Source organism: Macaca nemestrina, chromosome 11, assembly GCF_043159975.1.
Source record: "Macaca nemestrina isolate mMacNem1 chromosome 11, mMacNem.hap1, whole genome shotgun sequence".
Classification (NCBI taxonomy): domain Eukaryota; kingdom Metazoa; phylum Chordata; class Mammalia; order Primates; family Cercopithecidae; genus Macaca; species Macaca nemestrina.
In genome coordinates, this window is record NC_092135.1 from 86646451 (window position 1) to 86669299 (window position 22849).

The following is a 22849-nucleotide window of genomic DNA, read 5'->3' on the forward strand; positions in this document are numbered from 1 at the left end:
CTCTATTTCGGTATAGCTTTGCCCTAGACCTCCACATTTGGCTACGACTTTTCCCACTGTAGTCTGAGGCCCTTCCTGCTTTCTCCTCCTTCCTTCTCTCTCTCATTTCACAGGTTTCAGAACTATGTCATGGCCAGAAGGCTTTCCCTGCCTATTCCTGATCCCTCTTTCTTTATCTTTCCCAGTACTTTTCCACAATGAAAGCTCTTTCACTTTTAAATATGTCTTAGTATCTCCTTCCTAGGGAATGTAACTGACACAGTATCAAATGTGAGATTTTCATACTACTTTCTATAGTCTTTGTGATGGTATTCTCACAAGAAGCCAGGGAATCCTCGTTACTGAGTAGATTTACTAGCAACACAGTTATTTTTTGAATGAAGACATTATTCACTAATGCAAACATATTTGAGAGTTTACTCCACACTGTTCTACATCTTGAAATATATCAGATAACATACATGATACAATGAGTCATTAAGGGAAAAAAAGATTTATGGCTCTGGCAAAGTGTCAAAAATTTGGCTATTTATCAAAAATAGACTAGATCATCAGTTCACGCCACACTTCAGATAAGTACTCAATTTCTTAACCATTCAATGTAAAATAAAAATGACCAACAAAAATATAAAACACAATGATAAAAGGTCTAGAAGAAGATAGTTGCAAATTTGCGTCTGTTCTTGATGTAAGAGCAATATTTTCCTAAGTATAAAACAACTGAATGCATCATAAAAAATATCTCATCGTTACAATGATTAACTATAAAACTTTCTGTGCTTCGAAAACAGCAATGATTTAAAATGATTTTAATAATTCATTGGTGTGTTTCATGTTAACATTATCTAATCTGGAACCACCATATTATTTTCTTTTGTAAAAAACTTAAGTTCAGGTGTACATGTGCAGATTTGTTACATAGGTAAACTCATGTAATGGGGTTTTTTGGTACAGATTATTTCATTACCCAGGTATTAAGCCTAGTACCAATTAGTTATTTTTCTTGATCTTCTCCTTATTCCCACTCTCCACCCTCAAGGAGGCCCCAGTGTCTGTTCTTTCCCTCTATGTGTCCATGTGTTCTCATAATGTAGCTCTCACTTGTAAGTGAAAATATGCAGTTTTTGGTTTTCTGTTCTTGTTTTAGTTTGCTAAGGATAATGACCTCCAACTCTATCCATGTCCCTGCAAAGGACATTATCTCATTCTTTTTTAAGACTGCATAGTATTCCATGGCATATATGTACCACATTTTCTTTATCCAGTCTAGCATTAATGGACATTTAGATTGATTCCATGTCTTTGTTTTTGCGAATAGTGCTGCAGTGAACATAAGTGTGTATGTGTCTTCATAATAAAATGATTTATATTCCTTTGGGTATATACCCAATAATGGGACTGCTGGGTCAAATAGTAGTTCTTCTTTTGGTTCTTTGAGGAATTACCACACTGCTTTCCACAAGGGTTGAAGTAATTTACACTTCCACTAACAGTATATAAGCATTCCTTTCTCTCCTCATCTTCACCAGCATCTGTTATTTTTTGACTTTTTATTAATAGTCATTCTGAAAGGTGTGGGATGGCATCTCATTGTAGTTTTCATTTGCATTTCTCTAATTATCAGTGATGCTACACTTTTTTCATATGCTTGTTAGCAGCATGTATGTCTTCTTTTGAAGTGTTCATGTCATTTGCCCCCTTTTTAATGAACTTTTTTCCTTGTAAATTTAAGTTCCTTATAGATGCTGAATATTAAGCCTTTGTCAGATGCATAGTTTGCAAATATTTTGTCTCATTCTGTAGGTTGTCTATTTACTCTGATGATAGATAGTTTACTTGCTGTGCAGAAGTTCTTTGGTTTAATTAGGTCCCATTTGTTAATTTTTCCTTTTGTTGCAATTGCTTTTGGCATCTTCCTCATGAAACCTTTGCCCATTCCTGTGTCCAGAATGTTATTTCCTGCCATGGTAGTTTCTTCTGCTGTGCAGATCTTTAGTTTAATTAGACCCCATTTGTCAATTTTTGCTTTTTTAAAATTGTTTTTGGCATTTTCATCATGAAATCTTTGCCTGATTCTATGTCCAGAATGGTATTACCTAGTTTGCCTTCCAGGGTTTTTATAGTTTTGGGTTTTCCAATTTAAGTCTCTCATTCATTTTGAGGTCTTTGTCTTTGTTTTCATTTTTGTTTTTGTTTTGTATATGGTGTAACGAAGGGGCCCAGTTGTCCCCGCACCATTTACTGAAGAGGAAATCCTTTCCCATTGCTTGTTTTTGTCAGTTTTGTCACAGATGTGATGGTTGTAGGTGTGCAGGCTTACTTTTGGCTCTCTGTTCTGTTTCATTGCTCTACATGTCTGATTTTGTACCAGTACCATGCTGTTTTGATTACTGTAGCCCTGTTAGTATAGTTTGAAGTTGGGTAGCGTGATGCCTCCAGATTTGTTCTTTTGCTTGGGGTTGGCTTGGGTGTTCAGGCTCTTTTTTGGTTACATATGACTTTTAAAACAGTAGGTTTTTTTTTTTCTAGTTTTGTAGAGAACGTCATGTGTAGTTTGATAGAAATGGCAGTAAATCTATAAATTCCTCTGGGCAGTATGGTCATTTTAATTATATTGATTCTTTTTATCCATGAGCATGGAATGCTTTTTCATTTGTTTGTATCTGCTCTGATTTCTTTGAGCAGTGTAGTTCTTATTGTAGAGACCTTTTACCTCCTTGTATTCCTAGATATTTTATTCTTTTTGTGGTAACTGTGATTAGGATTGCATTTCTGATTTGACTCTCATCTTGACTGTTGTTGGTGTATTAGAATGCTAGTGATTTTTGTACATTGATTTTGTATCCTGAGACTTTGCTGAAGTTGATTATAAGCTTAAGGACCTTTTGGGCCAAGATTATGACATTTTCTAGGTATATAATCATATCATCTCAAAGTAGGGATAGCTTGACTTTCTCTCTTCCTATTTGGATCCCCTTTATTTCTTTCTCTTGCCTAATTGCCCTAGTTAGGACTTTCAATACTATATTGCATAGGAATAGTGACAGAGGCCATCCTTGTCTTATGCTGGTTTTCAAGGGGCATGCCTCCAGCTTTTCCCCTTTCAGTACAATAGTAGCTGATGGCTCTTGTTATTTTGAGGTATGATCCTTCAATACCTACTTTACTGAGAGTTTTTAACATAAAGGGGTATTGACTTTTTTAAAAAGTCTTTTCTGATTCTGTTGAAAAAATAATGTGTGTGTGTGTGTGTGCGTGTGTGTGTGTGTGTGTGTGTGTGTGTGTGTGTTTTAATGGAATCTTGCTCTGTCACCCAGGCTGGAGTGCAGAGGCATGATCTCGGCTCACTGCAACCTCTGCCTCCCAGGTTCAAACAAGCCTCGTGCTTCAGCCTCCCAAATAGCTGGGATTACAGATGTGCACCACCACACTTGGCTAATTTTTGTATTTTTAATAGAGATGTGGTTTCACCATGTTGGCCAGGCTGATCTCGGTCTCCTGACCTCAGACGATCTGCTCGCCTTGGCCTCCAAAAGTGCTAGAATTATGGGTGTGAGCTGGGCAAAATATTGCCCAGCTGGTTTGACAGTATTTTGTTGAGGATTTTTGCTTCTGTGTTTATTAAGGATATTGGCCTGATTTTTTGTTGTTGTTGTGTCTCTGCCAGGTTTTTGTATCAGGATGATACTGCTGGCCTCATGGAATGAGGTAAGGATAAGTCTCTCTTCCTCAATTTTTTGGAATAGTTTCACTAGGAATGGTACTAGCTCTTCTTTTTATATCTGGTAGAATTCAGCTGTGAATCATCTGGTCCTGGGCTTTCTTTGCTAGGTAGGCTATTTATTACTCATTCAATTTTGGAGCTCGATATTGATCTGCCCAGGGGTTCAGTTTCTTCTTGACTCAGTATTTGGAAAGTGTCTGTATCCAGGAATTTATGTATTTTTTTCTTGATTTTCTAGTTTATGTGCACATAGGGGTTCATAATATTCTCTGATGTTTATTTGTATTTCTCCGGAGTCAGTGGTAATATCCCCTTTGTTATTTCTGATTGTGTTTATTTGCATCTTTTTTTCATTTCTTCTTTAATAGCCTAGTTAGTGCTCTATTTCATTAATTTTTTAAAAAGCCTAACTCCCGGATTAATTGATCTTTTGAATGGTATTTTATATCTCAATCTCCTTACAGTTTACCTCTGATTTTGGATACTTCTTATCTTCTGCTAGATTTGTGGTTAGTTTACTCTTGGTTCTCTAGTTCTTTTAGATGTTAAATGGTGAAATTGAGATCTTCCTAACTTTTTGATATGACATTTAATGCTATAAATTTCCCTCTTAATACTGCTTTGTCTGTGTCCCAATATTCTTGTATGTTGTATCTTTGTTCTCAATAATTTCAAAGAAGTAATTGATTACTGCATTAATTTCATTATTTACCCCAAAATCATTCAGAAGCAGGTTATTTCATTTTCATGTAACTTTGTGGTTTTGAGTGATTTTCTTAGTCTTGATTTTTAATTTTATTACACTGTGGTCTGAGAGAATGGTTGGTATGATTTCAGTCCTTTCACATTTGCTAAGGATTGTTTTTATGTCCAATTATGTGGTCGATTTTAGAGTATGTGCCATGTGGTGATGAGGATAATGTATATTCTGTTGTTTTTGTGTGAAGAATTCTGTAGATGTTTATCAGGTCCATTTGATCCAAGTTTAGTTCATGTCCTGAATATCTTTGTTAATCTTCTGTCTTAATGATCTGTCTAATACAGTCAGTTGGGTGGTTGAAGTCTCCCATTATTACTGTGTGGAAGTCTAAGTCTCTTTGCAGGTTTCTAAGGACTTGCTTTGTGAATCAGTTATGTACTTTTGTTGAATTGAACCACTTACCACTATGTAATATGTTTGTTTGCCTTTTTTGATCTTCATTGGCTTAAAGTCTGTTTTGTCTGAAATTAGGATTGCAAACTCTGCTTATTTCTGTTTTCTATTGCCTTGGTAGGTTTTTCTCCATCCCTGTATTTTGAGCCTATGAGTATGTGAGATGGGTTTCTTATGGTAAAAAAATTCCCTAAGCATTTTCTTGTCTGAAAATAATCTTATTTCTGCTTCGCTAATGAAGCTTAGTTTGGCCAGATATAAAATTGGCTAGAATTTCTTTTCTTTAAGAATGATGTATGTTGACCCCCAATTTCTTCTGGTTTGTAGGGGTTCTGCTGAGAGGCCCACTATTAGTCTGATGTACTTTTATTTGTAGGTAACCTGACCTTTTGCTCTAGCTGCCTTTCACAATTTTTCCTTCATTTCAACCTTAGAGAATCTGATGATTATGTATCCTGGGGATGATCTTCTTGTGAAGTATCTGACTTCGTTTCTCTGCATTTCCTGAATGTGAATGTTGGCCTCTCTAGCTAGGTTGGGGAGGTTATCATGAATGATATCCTGAAATAAATTTTACAAGTTTCTCTCATTCTCTTCCTCTCTTTCAGGGACACCAGTGAGTTACAGAATTAGTCTCTTTACATAATCCCTTATTTCTTAGAAGTTTTGTTCATTCCTTTTCATTCTTATTCTTCTATTCTTGTCTGTCTTATTTCAGAAAGCCAATCTTCAAGCTCTAAGATTCTTTCATCTGCTTGTTCCACTCTGATGTTAATATTTGTGATTGCATGATGAAATTCTTATAGTGTGTTTTTTAGCTCTATCACCTTGGTTACATTATTTTCTATGCTGGCTATTTTGTCTGTCAGCTACTGTTTCATTCATTATTATTGAAGGAAGTCATTCTTCGCTTCCTTGGATTGGGTTTCAACGTACTACTGCATCTTGATTATCTTCATTTCTACCCACATTCTCAATTATATTTCTGTCATTTGAGCTTCTCAGCCCACTTCAGAACGCTTGCTGTAAACTTAGTGTGGTTATTTGGAGAAATAAGGCACTCTGACTTTTTGAGTTGTCAGAGTCCTTGCGCTGGTCCTTTCTCATTTTTGTGGGCTGATGTTCCTTCGGTCTTTGAAGTTGCTGTTATTTTGATGTTTTTTCTTTTTTTCTTTTATCCCATTTGATCACTTTGAGGGTTTGATTGTGGTATAAGGTAGATTCAATAGACTGATTTTGTTTCTGAAAGATTTTAGGGGGCCAAGCCTCAGATCCCAACTCCACTACTGCATGCTCTAACTCTGCGGGACTGGTATCAGGCCCCAGATTTGTTCCTTGCACAGGGGTAGGGTGCTGGTGGGGCTGGGGCTGGCAGGATTTGTGCCCAGCAGGCTCTGAGTGCAAAGACAGTGTGACAGGAAGTGGGGGTCGAATGCACTCACACTGCCAGCAGTGGCAGGGCAAGGTACATACATACACATGCCATGATGGTTCAAGGAAGGCAAGATTTATCTCCCACACACATGCACCAGCAAGGAGATATAGGGGGTGGCCATGGGCCTGGGGGAAGATGCAGTGTAGAGAGGGAGCAGGTGGGTTGATGCATGTTTGTTGGGGCTGCTCTGCTGGAGCTCTACTTGTCAGGCAGGTCCAACAGTGTGGGAGTTATGAGTCAGGTCTCCAGGGCACCCGTCGCTACACTGCAAATAGGTGCAGTCAGGCTGGGGCCCCAGGGCATAGCAGACCAAGGTGTATTAATATGTTCTCACATTGCTATAAAGAACTACCTGAGACTGGGTAATTTATAAAGAAAAAAGGTTTACTTGTGTCATGGTTCCACAACCTGTGTAGGAAGCATGCTGGGAAGCCTTAGGAAACTTAAATCAAGGCAGAAGTCGAAGGCAAAGCAGGTGTGTTCTACATCACTGGAGCAGAGGGAAGAGAGCTCAAGGAGGTTCTACAGACTTTTAAACCACCAGGTCTCATGAGAATTCACTCATTATCACGAGAATAGTGAGGGGAAAACCCATCCCATTATCCAATCACCTCCCACCAGACTCCTCCTCCAACAATGGGGACTATACTTTGACATGAGACTTGAGCAAGGACACAGATTCAAATTATATAACAAGGGGATGCTCAGGTTGGACCAGCTCTGTCTAATGGCCAAGACCCGCCTTGCAGAGTTCAGGTCCAACAGTTCCCCTAGGGCGAGAGTTCCCTCTGGGAACCAGTCAAGCCTAAGGGGATGGGTTTTCCTGGCTGTGCTCCACTACACACCCTCTTGCATCCAACCCTGTGAGCTCCACACTGACTGGAGTGCTACCCCTACCACTTTTCTAAGCAGCTCTCCCTGCCGACTCAAGTATCCAGGGTTGTCAAGGGGTCTCTTCCTGTCAGGATTCCAGAGGTCTGAGAACCACCATATTCTTTTCTATTTCACTGGAGGCATGGGGGAAGAATGCAACTTATAAAAACAAAGAATTGTAATGGACAATTGAGGGACTAAGAGAAAAACACTCATAGTCTACCCTATATCACATATTGCCACATATACTAGCTAAACAAAATTACTAAGCTGAGATGATTCCCAGCTTTTCTGGAAGAAATCTATAGCTGAGCTCTTCATAATCATCCCTCTCTCTGCTCCTTGAGTCAATTACTTTGAAGTAGGCAGAGTTCCTCCTCCTTTTTCTTTCATAGGTCTTTGTTACCTTCACTACCTCTATGTCAGAAGTTATTTACCTTTTTGGGGTACAGTTGATGTCTTTGGCCATCTAAAGGAGCCTATATATGTCTCAATGTAATAATTTTTAAATTTATAAAATAAAATGTCATATTGAGGACTCCAGAGGAAAGCAATTGCATTTAAATGTATTTATTAAAATTTTAAGGAAAATTGTGTCATATGTAATAATTTACTTTGTTAAAAATGGAATAAATAGAATTATTGGCAGTAAGTCTATTGCCTGCTATATTATAGTGCTCAGGGTAAGTTTTGTTTTGAAATATCTGCAAAATTTGTAATGTTAAGGAATATATCTGTTTTCTATTGATGACAGTGTCACAGTTATGCTACTACTGTTCTGTATTTAAAACTTACATTTATAATTGAAGGAAGTACTAAATTTTTGTTGGAGTTTAGTTATAACATATATGTAGTTTATTTTCATACAAATGTATAGGCCCTGAGAATTCCTTCTGGAAATACAGTTCAAATCTAGAAAAGGTGTGAAGGGAAATAGAAGCGAACTGGTAACAGTATCATGTTTTCTGGGAAGCACAGTTTGCATGAGTAAAACACAGAACAAAATGGAATTAGGGTAAAGTTTGATGGCACCGTATGTTTGTAAATTATACTTTCCCTGTACTCTTTCAACTTCAAGGTTATAGGAACCAGTGGGAAAATATCATCACAATGTAGAAGAGGTAACCCCTGCAAAACTATGATGGCAAAACTAAACTGGCCTACAAACAATATACATTCAACATGTTTGAAATCCAAAGGCAACGAGAATGTTCTTTAAGCGTCAAAACGCAACAATTCATTCACAAAAATACAACTGCTTGGCTACTGGTAAGGGACTAAAAGGAAGCCAGCCTCAGACTCTCTGCCCCACGAATGAAGATAACAGAAAGGAATACTATTTAGCATTGTTCGGCAAAGTTGTCACCGAAGACATAAATACTTTCACATATTTTCTTTCATAAGGAAAGCAACAGAAAGACATAAAATTGCTTGAATATATAATTCAAAAAAAAGATCATGGTAAAATTGATAGCATAACAAAGGAAAAATATGAACATTAAACAAATGAAGGACAGAACCAAATCTAGTTAGATGAGAGATAATTGCAAATATGTCAAGCATCAATACAAATGTCAAAAACTTTACATATACATACATAAGTATACATTTATAATTATTCACTTATTTACTACTTTTTAAAGTGCAAATTATGCTCTAGCTCTAAAATACCAAATTAACTAAACTCAATTAAATTAACTAAACTACAATTTTCATAGAGAATTGGGAAAGGGGCCGGGCGCGGTGGCTCAAGCCTGTAATCCCAGCACTTTGGGAGGCCGAGACGGGCGGATCACTAGGTCAGGAGATTGAGACCATCCTGGCTAACACGGCGAAACCCCGTCTCTACTAAAAACACAAAAAATTAGCCGGGCGAGGTGGCGGCGCCTGTGGTCCCAGCTACTCGGGAGGCTGAGGCAGGAGAATGGCGGGAACCCGGGAGGCGGAGCTTGCAGTGAGCTGAGATCTGGCCACTGCACTCCAGCCTGGGTGACAGAGCGAGACTCCGTCTCAAAAAAAAAAAAAAAAAAAAGAGAGAATTGGGAAAGGAAAGAAGAGAGAACGTTAATGGCTGTTTAATTCCTGATATCAACGAGGAAGTATTTAAAATGCTGTTAGACAGAAATCTAGAATTGATCGAATCAAAACCAAAGTGAAACAAAAGGCATTTAAAAAGATGAATGCCTCATAAAAATAGGATATATAATATTAACATGTCAGTAGAGAAACCAAAGCAAATTTCATTAAGTAGGAATCACAAAATATTTATTGAAGGCTTGTGCATGATGAAAAAGTAATTGTTTATTTGTGCATGACAGTAGACAAAGCAAAATATATAGGAAAAAGCACACTAAAAAAGAGAGAAAATAAAAACTTACTTCACTTTTCTCTTTCATAACTCATTGAAAACATTGAAAGGAAAGAAAAATAGGGGGAAATACCTCATCAGTGATACAGCAAGACAGCCATAACCTCAAACCACAAACCACCACACATACTTGCCAAAACTGTAAAGCATGGACTCAGATGGGAACATGATGAGAATTGACATTTGTTGTGTTTAAACTTTAGCCAACTACATATTTCCCAAAAGTAAACATCACCTTCACAAAAGGCAACACAACTATGGTTTGATTAGAAAGCTTAGCTCTAGCTCAGTATTAGACACAGGTTTTCTGTGGAATGTCTAGAAAGAAATAAAGTTTAGAACAAAGAGGTAGAGAAGTAAAGAGAAAAATAAAGCTGATAGGTAATTTCTTTTATTTAGGATTTGGTTTCCCAGGTCAAGAAGACTGCAGAGCGTGGAGCAGAAAAATAAAAAGAGCAGCCACACCACAAAACAAAGGGTGTTAAAACTGAACAGGAATTGTTGTGAACCCCCATGAGTCCCTCAAAGATAAAACTAGAAAGGAGTTGTGTCCTTAGCATGCAGAATTGAGTAAGAGTAAAAGGAAAATAGAAGGATGCAGTGTTCACTGTTCATATAGAGCAGGGGTCCCCCCCCCTACCAGTCTGTGGGCTGTTAGGAACTGGGCTGCTCAGCAGTAGGAGAGTGGTAGGAGAACAGGCTTCACCTGTATTCAGAGTCACAATCCATTACTCACATTAATTCCTGAGCTCCATCTCTTTTCAGATCAGCCACAGCATTATTGTTTATTTGTTTGTTTGGTTTTTGTTGTTGTGTTTTTTGTTTTTTTTTCCCCAGAGTCTGTCTCTAGGCTGGAGTGCAGTGGCACCATCCGGGCTCATTGCAACCTCCACCTACCAGGTTCAAGTGATTCTCCTGACTCAGCCTCCCGAGTAGCTGGGACTACAGGCATGCGCCACCATGTCCAGCTAATTTTTAGTACAGATGGGGTTTCACCATGTTGGCCAGGATGGTCTCAATCTCTTGACTTCGTGATCCACCCACTTTGACCTCCCAAAGTGCTGGGATTACAGGTGTGAGCCACCACACCTGGTCAGCATTAGGTTCTTATAGGAGCACAAACCCTATTGTGAACTGCACACATAAGGGATCTATGTTGGACACTCCTTATGAGAATCTGATGCCTGATGATCTGTCATTGTCTCCCCTTACACCAGAAGGAACCATCTAGTTGCAGGAAAACAAGCTCAGGGCTCCCACTGATTCTCCATTACCATGAGTTGTATAATTATTTCATTATCTTACAATGTAATAATAATAGCAATAAAGTGTACAATAAATGAAATATGCTTGTATCATCCTGAAATCATCCCACTCACCCCAGTCTCTGAAAAAAAAAAAATTGTCTTCCACAAAACCAGTCCCTGGTGCCAAAAAGTTTAGGGACCACTGATAAAGAGTATTTGCTGATGGATGCTATCTGGGAAATAAGAGGAGTCAAGAACAACTCTCCATGATAGGGGAAACATTAGAGAATGTGGAATTAAACAAATAAAAAAAAGTTTTGAAGAAGTAGGAATGATCAATTGTCAATTGCTGCTGAGAGATCAAACACAGTAAGGACTAAAAGATGATGACTGAATTTGAAGATATAGAGCAGATTGGTAGTTAACGTAAGACAAGTTTTGGAGGAATGGTGGAAATGGAAGCATAACTGAATTGAGTTAATGAGAGCTGGAAAGGTATAGAGGTGGATAGCGTGATTATAAGCAACTCAGTACATTTTGCTGTGTAGAGAATGAAACTATAAGCTAGACATGAATTTGGAATCAAATGAAGTGTTTTGTTTTGTTTATGGGAGATTCTTGACTGATTTTGTATGTTGATATAAATGCTGCAGGAGATAAGGAAACAAGAGTAATAAAACAAGGTGATTCAAGAGTGAAAGAAGATAATTTTACGAGCCAAGTTTCTGAGAAATTTAGTTGAGAAGAGATATAGGCAACACATGCATTTTCTAGATTTTCATGAATTTTTTTGACTGTCCATACAGTATTATTTTCATCTGATATAGTTTGGCTGTGTACCAAATCTCACCTTAAATTGTAGCTCACATAATTCCCATGGGTGGTTGTGGGAGGAACCTGGTGAGAGGTAACTGAATCATGGGGGTAGGTCTTTCCCATGCTGTTCTATGATAGTGATTAAGTCTAATGAGATCTTATGGTTTTATAAAGGGGAGTTCCCCTACTGAAGCTCTCTCACCTGGTGCCATGTAAGACGTTCCTTTGCTCTTCCTTCATCTTCTACCATGATTGTGAGGCCTCCCCAGTCATGTGGAACTGTGAGTCCATTAAACCTCTTTCCTTTATAAATTACCCGGTCTTGAGTGTGTCTTTATTAGCCACATGAGAACGGACTAATACATTGCCCATGAAAAGTTTTATTTTTTACACAGGTTAAGTATATACTTTCTATTCTGTACTCTTGATCTCTCTATCCCTGTACCAATATAGATTGAATTATAGGTTTATATGTTTTATCTAATAGAGCTTGTTGAAAATATCTCTGCTTATACTTGACATGTTTAGTTACATATAAAATTTTTAAGTCAACCAAAGATCACCCACCAAAAAATTATATTTAAATTTTAACATGATATAGAATTCTATGTCATTTATATAGATTAATTTGATATCTTTAAACTTTTAAGTGCATGTATGAAGGAGTGAATGCATATCTTCTAATTTGCTTCCTTTTTGATGTCCTTTTGCTACCTTATTCTTATCAATAATGATGGGTAAGGAACTCAAATCCTTGCTTTGCGTTAAAGACCTCTAATTAAGAAGGCCTCGATGCCAAAGTACAATGTTTGAGAGCATTTTTGAGGATTTTTTTCTGAAAACTTTATCCAATGGAGGGCACACATTGGTGCTAAATCCGACACTAAAAGTAGATGGATAGCAAATGTATTTTATATTTACTGCCTTTGGTAATTTTCATACAGGTAGCACATATACTATTTTACTTAGCATAACCTTGAGCTATCTCTTTCTAACCAAAATGTAAGTATCCTTGATTAAGCATAATTTTTTAGAAGAGTATAAACATCTTAGGATTTACTTTAATGCTCTCAGACAGCATGGATGGGTGGGGGAAGAAGGAAGTCTATGTGATTCAATATTATCTTATTATCTTTTATGAACTGTCAGAACGTTTACTGGATCACTTTATTTAACTCAGACACTTGTAAAAGTTGCTTTTTGTTTTCTTAATTAGCCACTTTTACACAAAATCATGTGGTCTGTCATGTATTTTGTCTTATTTCAACTTTTATTTTAGATACAGGGGATACGTGCGCAGGTTTGTTGCGTGGGTAAATTATGTGATGCTGAGGTTTGGAGGATGGATTCCAGTAGTGAATATAACACCGAATAGGTAATTTTTAAATCCATGCTCCCCTCCTCCTTGCTCTGTTAGTCCACAGTAACTACTGCTGCTGTGTTTATGTCCAAATATCCTCAACTCGTATAAGTGAGATCATGCGGCATTTGGTTTTCTGTTCCTGGATTAATTTGCTTAAGATTATGTTCTCCAACTGTATCCATGTGGCCGCACACACTCACACCATGATTTTCTTCTTGTTTATGACTGTGTCATATTCCATAGTATATATATACCACATTTTCTTTATCCAATCTGCTATTAATGAGCATCTAGGTTGATTGCATGTCTTTGCTACTGTGAATAACACAGTCATGAACATACAAGTGCATGTGTTTTTTGGTAGAATGATTTATATTCCTTTGGGCATATGCCCAGTAATGGGATTACTTGGTAGAATGGTAGCTCTGTTTTAAGTTCTTTGAGAAACCTCCAAACTGCTTTCCACAGTGGCTGAACTAATTTACATTCCCTCCAACAGTGTACAAGCATTCCCTTTTCTATGCAGCGCCCTAGGATCTGTTGTTTTTTGACTTTTTAATAGTAGCCATTCTGACTTGGGTGAGATAGTATCTCACTGTAGTTTTGATTTGCATTTCTCTTACTATTAGTGATGATGAACTTTTTAAAGTATTTTTTTAGCCACTTCTATATCTTCTTTTGAGAAGTTTCTGTTCATGTTTTTTTGCCCGTTTTTAATGGGGTTATTTGTTTTTTGTTGTTGTTGTTGGTTGGTTGGTTTAAGTTCCTTACAGATTCTGTATATCAGACCTTTGTTGGATGCATAGTTTGACAATATTTTCTACCACTCTGTAGGCTGTCTGTTTTCTCTGTTGATATTTTCTTTTGCTGTGCGGAAGCCCTTTAGTTTAGTTAGGCCCTATTTGTCAACTTTTGGTTTTGTTACAATTACTTTTGAGGACTTAGCCAAAAACTCTTTACCAAGGTTGATATTGAGAAAGGTATTTTTTACATTTTATTTTAGAATTTTTATGGTTTGTGGTGTCATATATGTGGTGAAAGATAAAGGTCCATGTGAACAATGTGTAAAAGCAATTTAAAACGTAATCCCATTTATAATAGCCACTCAGAACATTAAATACCTAGGAATTAACCAAAGAAGTGAAAGATCTCTATAATGAAAATTATATAAAAGAAATTGAAGAGGACAACAAAAAATGGAAAAATATTTCATGCTTATGTATCAGAATAATTAATATTGTTAAAATGTCCATACTACCCAAAACAATCTACAGATTCAATGCAATCCCTATAAAAATAACCAATGACACTCTTCACAGAAATGGAAAAAACAATCCTAAGATTTATATGGAACCACAAAAGACCTAGAATAGCCTATCCAAAGCTATTCTAAGCAAAAAATCCAAACTGGAGGAATCACATTACCTTACTTCAAAATGTACTACAGAGCTATAGTAACCAAAACAGCATGGTACTGGCATAAAAACAAACATGTAGATCAATGAACAGAATAGAGAATCCCAAAACAAATCTGCACACCTGCAATGATCTCATTTTCAACAAAAGTGCCAAGACCATACACTAGAGGAAAGATAATATTGAAGAATAAATGGCAGTGGGGAAACTGAATATTCACATGCAGAAGTATGAAATTAGACCCCTATCTCTCATCATATACAGAAATCATACCAAAATGGGTTAAAGATTAAAATCTAAGACCACAAACTATGAAACTACTACAAGAAAACATTGGGGGAAATCTCCAGAACATTTGTCTGCGCAAAAATTTATTAAGCAATACCCTACGAGCACAGGCAACCAAAGAAAAATGGAAAAATGGGATTACATCAAGTTAAAAAGCATCTGCACAACAAAGGATACAAACAACCAAGTGAAGAGACAACCCACAGAATGGAAGAAAATATTTGCAAACTCTCATCTGACAAAGGTTTAATAACCTGAATGTATAAGGAGCACAAACATGTTTATTAGGAAAAACATCTAATAATTGATTAAAATTATGGGCAAAAGATTTGAATAGACATTTTCTCAAAGGAAGATATACAAATGGCAAACAGGCATATGAAAAGGAGCTCAACATCATTAATCATCAGATGAATACAAATCAAAGCTACAATGTGACATCTCACCCTAGTTAAAATGATTTATATTTAAAAGACAGGCAATAACAAATGCTGGCAAGGATGTGGAGAAAAGGAAACCCTTGTACACCGTTGGTGGGAATGTAGATTAATACAACCAATATGAAGAACAGTTTAGAGGTTCCTCAAAAAACTAAAAATTGAGCTGCCATATGATCTAGGAAAAACACTGCTGGATATTTACCCAAAAGCAAGGAAATCAGTATATCAAAGAGATAGCTACACTCCTATGTTTGTTTCAGCACCTGTTTATAGTAGCTAAGATTTGGAAGCAACCTAAGTTTCCATCAACAGATGAATGAATAAAGAAAATGTGGTATACATATATATGTAATTCAGCCATTAGCATTATTGAGCCATAAAAAATAATGAGTACTCTTCAGCATGAGTACTATTCAGCCATAAAAAATAATGAGATCCATATTTGTAACAACATGGATGGAACTAGAAGTCATTACATTAAGTGAAATAAGCCAGGCAAAGAAAGAGAAACATTGCATGTTCTCACTTACTTGTGGGCTCTAAAAATCAAAACAATTGAACTCATGGACATAGAGAGTAGAAGGATGGTTTCTAGAGGCTGGGAAGGGTAGTGGGGAGCTGATGGGGAGGGAGGAGCCAGAGATGGTTAATGGGTACAAAAAAATAGAAAGCATGAATAAGACCTACTATTTGATAGCACAACAAATAGTTTATATTATTGACTGTAGTCAATAATAACTTAATTGTACATTTTAAAAATAACTTAGAGTGTAATTGGATTGTTCGTATTTCAAAGGATGAATGCTTCAGGGGATAAATACCCCATTCTCCATAATGTGCTTATCTCACATCCCATGCTTGTATCAAAACTTCTCATGTGCTATATACATACATACATATGTACACACACACACACACACACACACGTACTGTGTACCCACAAAACTTAAAAATATAAACCATAAATAAATAAAAAAAGAAAAGGAAGGTAAGGGTTCAGATTCATTCTTCTGCATAAGGCTAGCCAGTTATTCCAGCCCCATTCATAGAATAGAAGCACTTCCCCAGTGCTTGTTTTTGTTGACCTTACAGAAAGTCTGATGGTTGTAACTGCATGGCTTTATTTCTGAATTTTGTGTTCTGTTCCATTGGTTTATGGAACAGAACTGTGCTGGCTATTTGAGATTTCTTGACTTTCTAAATACACCTTGGAATGTTGGTTGATAGTTACAATGTAGTTTGCTAAATTTTTGGTTGTATAGATCAAGATGAATGTATTGATCAAGTTGGGAGAAATTAGCATCTTAACAAATTGGGTCTTCCAATTCATGAACATGGAATATCTTTCTACAGGCTGAATATTCATTATTTAAAATGCTTAGGACGAGAAATCTTTCAAATTTTGGATATTTCAGAATTTTGGAATATTTGCATATTCATAGCGAGATATCTTAGGAATGAGATCCAAGTCTAAACACAAAATTCATTTATCTTTCATATATACCCTATGCTCGTAGCCTAAAGGTAATTTTATACAATGTTTTAAATAATTTCTCATAAAATAGTTTGTGTTAAGTACTTATGTATGGAATTTTTCACTTGTAGTGCCATGTCAGAGTTGAAAATTTTCAGATTTTGAAGTATTTCAAATTTTGAATTTTTGGATTACAGATGCTCAACCTGTAGTTATTTAGTTCTTATTTGATATTTTAATTAATATTAATTTTTTTAGTGTTCTACATGCATATCTTCTACAAAATTTGGTTGTATTTATGTTTAAGTATTTTTTTTGGTGCTATTGTAAATGTTATATATGTTTTAAATTTCAAACATGTTCATGACTAGTATAAAAGAAAGCAATTATCTTTTGAACATTAAATTTGTGGCCTGTGAAATTGTTCTGTTTACTTATTAGTCCTGTTAATTCTTTTGTAGATTCTTTGAGATTTTCTGCATAGACAGTCCAGCCATCCATAAAGAAAGACAAATTTATTTCTTCCTTTCCCATCAGTATACGCTTGTTTCTTTTTCTTCTCTTATGGCAATCTGCTAGAACTTCCAGTATTAGTTGAATAGTACTGACAAGAGAGGACATCTTTGTCTTGTTCCCAGTCTTAGAAGGAAAGCTCCAGTTGCTCAATCTCAAGTATGATTTTACCCACTGGCTCTTTGTATATATTCTTTAATGTTAGGAAGTCACCCTTATTCCTAGTTTGCTGATAGATTTTTATAATGAATAGGTACTGATTTGTGTTAAATGTTTTTCTTTGTTAAATTGATGTGATCGTGTGATTTTTCTTCAGTAGCCTGTTGATGTGTTAGATTATATTTGCTGCTTTTTCAAGTGTTGAACTAGTCTTGCACACCAAATAAATCCCATTCAGTTATTGTTATAATTCTTTTTATATGTTGTTGGACTGGATTTGATACTATGTGGTGAGTTATTTTGGTTTTATTTCTTTACTTGTGATGTTTGTATCTGATTTGGGGGTCTTTACCTATTTTAGGGTAATGCTGGCCTCATCAAATGACTTAGAAAGTGTTCCTTCTACTGCTATTTTCTGGAAGAAATCATGGATAATTGAATTAATATCATTTCCTTCTTTAATGTTTGGTACAATACATCAGTCAATTTACCTGTGGTAACTCCTTTTTTTAGAAAAGTATCAATTCTAATAATTTATAACTAACAATTTATAACTCTAAATATAAATATACATTTAAATGAATATAAATATATAAATATAACTAATAATAATTTATAACTAATAACGTATAACTCTAAAAGTAATTTTGTGCCTTTATTCTTTCTGTGATGCTTTTCCTTTCTTCATATGGATCCAGATTTCTGATCTATATCATTTTACTTGTGCCTAAGGAATTTTTTTTAATGCTCCTTGCAAAACAGGTATGCCGGCAAGGAGTTTTCTATTTTTATCTGAGAATGTCTTCATTTGTCCCTTACTGTTGAATGATAATTCCACAGAATACCAAATTCCAGGTGAATGGGCTTTTTTTTTTTTTTAGTACATTAAATATTTCACTCAATTCTTTTCTTGCTTGAGTGGTTTCTAATGAGAAGTCTGCTGTCATTTAAGTTAGTGATTCAGTTGAAGAGGTTTTTTTTATATTAGCCACCTTTAATTGTTTTTGACTTGGAAGCATTTTTCAGTGTAGCTAATCTGTTATAATGATAGAAATAAAAATCTGCATTGAGAATTATAAATGAGGTTGACCTATGTTTTTTCTTTTTCTTTCAGTTTTTTTCTGTCAGTGCTAAACTGTCTTTGCAAAGAATTTGGAAATTATTTTTTCTTCTATAAATTTTGTAATAATAAAAATGGCATCTGCATTATTTGTACCATATAGCACAAACAAGTCCACTGTAAAACCTTCTGCACCTTTTGCATTTGGAGGGATAAATATCACAAGTGTTTTAAAAATGTTTCTAAATTCGTGTGAAATTTTTATTTCCTGGGATTAAATTGAACTTTGTGTTTACATTCAGAAAATTCAAGAATTTTAAATAATTTTTTTTTCTTTTTTTAGGTGGAGTCTCTCTCTGTTGCCAGGCTGGAGTGCAGTGGTGGGATCTCAACTCACTGCAAGCTCAGCCTCCCGGGTTCATGCCTTTCTCCTGCCTCAGCCTCCCGAGTAGCTGGGACTACAGGTGCATGCCACCATGCCCAGAAAATTTTTGTATTTTTAGTAGAGGTGGGGTTTCACCGTGTTGGCCAGGAAGGTCAACAGTCTTGATCTCTTGACCTCGTGATCTGCCCACCTTGGCCTCCCAAATTTCTGGGAATACTGGTGTGAGCCACTGCACCTGGCCAATAATATATATATATATATATATATTTTTTTTTAAAAGTAATGTCCCCACTCACTGCAAAAGCCCTGTCTTTGGAATAAAATATGTGATTTAAATAATTTCTACTTTGAGTATTTATTGAGTTTTATTCGTGGTTTACTAAATGGCCAACTTTAGTAAATGTACATCTAACAATGGAAGTGAAGTTGTAATCTTTATTTCAATGAATATATTTGCTTAATACATGCAGATGTTAATATAGATAATATAAGCACATTATATATTTAACAATGTATGTTTACAGTTTTCCATTTTATGAAATTCCTATACATTTTGTATCACATCATCCTGGAAGAGTATTCAATTTGAAGTTACTTTTTTGTTGTTTGATTTTATTGTCCTCAGTCATTCACTGAAGTCTTTTAAAGTGTTACAACCTTGTCATCATAACCATGGTAATAAACTGTAGGCTGCTATCATGTCCATGCATAGGGAAAAGTGTTCATAGCATAAACAGCAGGAGCCCTAGGAATGTTGACCAGGGGCCGGCAAGAGGTGACCCCAGGGCAAAGCGCATTGGAGGCCAAATGCCAACTGTGGACTCAGTGACATCCAACATGGATTTGTACAGCAAATAAGAATTCCAAGAATTATTGGAGAATGGGATGCTCTTAAAAGTTTGTATGATTCTTAAGCCATTGTGATTTTTTTCATTAAAAGACTTGTAAATTCATAGTCTATTGAGGCTCAGAAGAAAACATTACAGTGATACAGTTGCCATTTACTTAATTTTCAATATATGCTAAATTGTTTGATATTCCTAAAATTTCTTCCCCACAATGTCTATTCCTTTTACAAAAATTGTGAAATTAGGACATGTTTCACAAAATGTAACCAGAACAAAAAGTACATTAATTAGCTTGTATTTTTGAATTTCCCACTCAAAGAGAATGTTGTCATTGCCAGCATGTATTTCTCCTTCTCTTCCTCTTAAAATTTTTAGGGTTCCATCTTAATGAAGACTGACTATGTTAACTTTTACAATAAAAGATTAGAAAGATAGAAAAATGGAGATAAAGTTTTGAAAAATCCGTTGAGATGGAGGAAGAGTGACGATTTGAGATGATAAAAGAGGATGGGAAGTGGGAAGAAGCTGTTATAAATGTTGCTGAGAACACTTTGATTCTCTTCAGAAGCTGTGAAAAATATGTCAATGATTTTTAGCTGGGGAAATGGATTGGTTACTGAACTGCTTTTGTTTGACTTCTAAATGATACGAACACAACCACAGATGTGAGTAAAATGGCTAATCCTATTTCACTATAGCAACATATTATTAAACGCTTTTGTAATATTCAGTAAATTTACTGAATTTACTGAATATTCTGTAATATTCTGTAAAATTCAGTAAAAAGAAACTGAGGAGCAACTATCAGATGGCTGCTGAGAATTTGCCTAGCTCTTTGGCAACTATTTTTTTGACTCTGAGTATGAAAATACACAGTATTTAAAAAACAAGCAGTATTGCAAGTATTTAAAACTCAGAGTTATTGTATAAATTATGATGTATGTAATATTTTTAAGCCATATTGAGATTACCGAGTTGATTTCTGTCAGAGAATGATGATTCAGGAAGGATATGTTTATTTTTAAAAATGCGAAAGAGAACTGCTTGTATTGTAGGATACTGCATCTTCCATGATAGCTTAAACTTTTTCTTCTGAACTTAACAGCCAGTGGGTCATTATGATCATATTTCAATATTAATATTCTTTTTAAGTCAGTATAGACATACAACTCAATTTTAGCATAATTTTGTGCAGTTATAGCCATCTTCATTATTTTTTATTAAAAATTATGATCCAAAATATTTTGCCTTTCAAGTGGGAGACTCAGAAACAATTTTATGATATAAATACTACATTAATATTGGACTATAATAACAGTTTTCTTTTATTTTAAATAATACTATTTCCACTAATCACAAACCAATTATTTGATTTATCTAATACCTAACTGTATAAATCTATAAATCATTTCTGTTTAGCAATCTTTGGAATAACATCCAATATATTTATGTTTTAATTCTCTTAATGTTGAAATTGAACTTGCTTTTCAGGACTCTGTTCACTTTATTTCTAAGCCATTTTGCACATTCTATAAACTGCCTAATTACTAAATAAATGTTTTCATTTACAAAATTTGGGGTCTAGCTATTTCCCATTTTTATGTTTTATGTACAAACTTGTTTACAAGGCACTAAAATAGAATTATGTGATTCATAAGAAAATGTTTTCTTATATTCTAAAGATTGCTCAAAAATAATCATTGAACAAGACCAACCTAGTTTCTCAGAGAAGGAAGACAAATTTATAAAGGAATATGGCCTACGTAGACTTTTAGTGAAGCACGATTTTCTGGAATCAAGACTTTAAAACATACATGACTTCAATAACCTTCAGAACCAACTTCTTTTCTTGAGACAATCTGTGTGAATCTGGAAATTAGCTGCCTGTCCCTTTCTCCACCACATCCAATAAATTTTGTACTGCTATTTAGCGCCATCATTTATATGTGAATACAAATTACTGTAGCAGTGCCTTCCAGAAAAACCTGGCCATCTAGTTGCAAAAAGAGCAGCTGGCTGATAGTCTTTAGCTATCAGTATCTTCCAGATCTGCCTCAGTTTTTGAGCCAAGGCCAAGGACTTATAAGCAGTCCCAGGCAATGATTGGGCATGGTTTGGATAGTAGGATCTGGCAATTTTTGCAAAGTGTGAGAGTTATCTGACTAGCAATCTTTGCTCCAGAGAAAAGATTGGGCTACGTCTTTGCTACAAATGCATTATAGTCTGAGACTCTCCCTGCCCAATCCTGCTTCCTCTGTTCAGGGTTTTACCTCTCAATAAATCTCTGGAACTTCTAACTTCATTTCATCATCTGACCATATATTAGAAACTCCATATGTCCGCTGTCAAAAATACATTTCTAGATCTTATTTGATGAAGCAAGAGGAAAAACAAACTCTAGACTTGGAACCAGAGGATATGGGTTTAAATCTTGTTTCCTAACATTTTCTAATTTTATGACTGGTAAAATTGTTTGGCCTCTCTAATGATTAGTGGGCTTATCAATAAAACAAGTGTCATAATATCTACATTCCCAGAGAATAGCTTGAGGCTAAAATGAGAGCATGCATGTAATGGATTTTTGAAGAATGTTCTAATGCATGGGCTTATTAAATTAATTAAATGGCCATCAATTTATTTCTGTGTTCTTAAATCTCACTCTTATCCTATCCTGTTGACAGTATTGTCCTTAAAGTATAGAGATAGGTCAAGCGGCCGATTTCTAGATTCGTAGGAACTTTTAACATGAAAGACAACATCAACATTCATTTATCTGTAAAGGTGATATTATCCTATTTCTGCAGTCTTTTATGGTATAATGGATATATCCCATGCAGATCTATCCAAGCAAAAAGGCCAACTGAGGACTAAATGCTAAGAAATCAAACTTGAAAAACATGAGCTTTCTGCACTCAGATTTCTCAAAGACTGAGGCAGTTTGCAGTGTAAACAAATGATGGGCTTATTAAATTAACTAAATGGCCATCAATTTATTTCTGTGTTCTTAAATATATTAGAAACTATATTCAGCACATATAGAAAATATGTAGAAAATATATACATATATGTAGAAAATATATACAGCACAAGTTCTAGAAAGAGGTGTAACTATACATTAGCAACCATAACAGTATAGGAATAAGTTGATAATTAACTCTTGCAAGATTGAGAGGGTGATTTTATATAGGAGGTGGTATTTAATCTTAATGTGAAAAGGTAAATTGGATATTCTTCAGCCCAATAAATATAGAGTGAGGAAAATAAATTCCAAGCAGACAAACTAGCAT

At 35.4% G+C, this 22849-nt stretch overlaps 1 long non-coding RNA gene across 1 annotated transcript; it reads left to right on the forward strand.

Annotated features, from left to right (window-relative positions):
• The first annotated feature begins 3666 nt into the window (after positions 1–3666).
• LOC105468241 (uncharacterized) lies at positions 3667–17761 on the forward strand. Its single transcript, XR_979402.2, has 3 exons — positions 3667–3708; positions 12896–12991; positions 17631–17761. It is a non-coding gene; the product is annotated as an uncharacterized lncRNA (long non-coding RNA).
• The last annotated feature ends 5088 nt before the right edge of the window (positions 17762–22849 follow it).